Below are 1948 nucleotides of genomic sequence, written 5' to 3'. Positions count from 1 at the left end.
CACTTTATTGTACAGCAGAAACTAACACAACATTGTAAAGCAATTATACTCCAATTTAAAAAAAAAAGCTAACGGAAATAGGAGTGATGGAGCAGAAGGACAAAAGGTGTAAAAGATGTTTCATAAAAGGTTGGTGGGATTTATATGCCCCCATTATCTACCCCAGCCCATGGTCCTGATCCTAATTGAGCCAGTAAATTATTTAGCAATATGATTTGTCATGTGAAATAATATTTGGATCACTTATTAAAGACCCATTTTATGTCAGACGGCTTACATAATCTAAGTCTAATTTTTGCAAACATACTTATAATTGAGAAAACCATTTCAGCAAGCTCAAGAGACTTACCTAGGGTTACAGATTCAAGTTAATGCGGAGAGAGGATCTGAACGTATGTAATCCGAATCCCAAACCAAGTGTTTTCCCCTTTTCTGCTAAATCCTATTTATAAGACTTGTGATGGTCAGAAGAATGCAGAGTCCATCTATTTCTTCCAGCTAAGTAGCTCTGGTCAGGTTGTCTAACCATTCTTTTTTTTTTCCATAAAGACACACATTTTTTAAAGAAACATTAAAATGCCATTTCTATCTTCTGACTTTAAAGGGGGGTCTTAATAATATCTGTGTTGTAAAAGAAGGAGGAACAGATCTGCCTGAAAGTGGTTGAGCTGTAAGGAGGGACACTGAATGGGGGGAGAGGATTCTGTTGCAGAAGTTTGGAAAACGAAGTCTGAGTCAGAGATGTCTCTATCACACTTGTCCGACAGAAATACGACGCAAGCCACACGCTTAGGTTTAAATATCCTAACAGTCATGTTTAAAAATGTAAAAATAAACAGGTGGTTTTAATTTTAAGAAGATACGCAATCCAGTGTGTCTAAAGGATTACCATTTTAAGATATAATCAACACGAAACATTCACGATCTGTTTTACATTCTTTTTGTATATGAAGTTTTAAAAATGTCTAGTATATGCCTTACACTTGGAGCACATCTTTATTTAGAAAGCCTCGTTTCAAGTGCTCTAAAGCAACCTGTGGTCAGAGCTGACCACACTGCACAGCAGAATTCTAGTAGCTTAAGAAGAAAGAGAAGGTGATCAAAAGGAGTTTACATGCGGGTCCCAGCGGCTCGGGCGGCGGGAGCAGCGGCAGCGGCCAGGCAGCCCAGCTTCGAGAAGGCTCTGCGCCCGCAGGCACCCGGCCCGCGCCCGCCCCGCCGCCACGATGCCCAAGAGGAAGGTCAGCTCCGCCGAGGGGGCGGCGAAGGAGGAGCCCAAGAGGAGGTCGGCGAGGTTGTCAGCTAAACCGGCTCCTGCAGAAGTGGAAACGAAGCCAAAAAAGGCGGCAGGAAAGGTTAAATCTTCCGACAAAAAAAGTGCAAACAGAAGGGAAAAGGGGAGCAAAGGGAAAACAGGCTGAAGTGGCTAACCAAGACACTAAGACAGACTCACCTGCAGAAAATGGAGAAACGAGGAGAGCGCAGCTTCTGATGAAGCAGGAGGGAAAGAAGCCAAGTCTGATTAATATCACACACCTGGTCCTATCAGGGGTCCCTGTCTCCCTCCTTGTACAATCCAGAGGAATATTTTTATCAACTATTTTGTAAATGCAGGTTTTTTAGTAGCTCTAGAAACATTTTTTAAAAGGAGGGAATCCCACCTCATTCCATTTTTTTTAAGTGTAAGCGCTCTTTTTTAAGAGGTGAAATCATTTGTTGGTTGTTTATTTTTTGGTACAATCAGAAAATAGTGGGGTATTGAATATGGGAGGCTTTGATTGTCTTGGGTGTCAGCTTAACCTTCCACAGAGGGGGGGTAGCTTTTCTATCCTATAATACAAAGCATACCAAATGGCAGTTTGGAGTCAGCTGTGCATTTAATGTCTTAAACGCTTTAAATTACTTCTCTTCCCATGTTGTTTTTGGTAGAATTGCTTCCTAAAGCAAA

At 41.6% G+C, this 1948-nt stretch overlaps 1 pseudogene; it reads left to right on the top strand.

The window, feature by feature from the left end:
* Nucleotides 1-1226: 1226 nt before the first annotated feature.
* Nucleotides 1227-1526, top strand: LOC116752739 (annotated as a pseudogene).
* Nucleotides 1527-1948: the final 422 nt, after the last annotated feature.

This window comes from Phocoena sinus, chromosome 4, assembly GCF_008692025.1.
Source record: "Phocoena sinus isolate mPhoSin1 chromosome 4, mPhoSin1.pri, whole genome shotgun sequence".
Taxonomy (NCBI): Eukaryota; Metazoa; Chordata; class Mammalia; order Artiodactyla; family Phocoenidae; genus Phocoena; species Phocoena sinus.
This window is presented reverse-complemented; position numbering and strand designations above follow the sequence as displayed.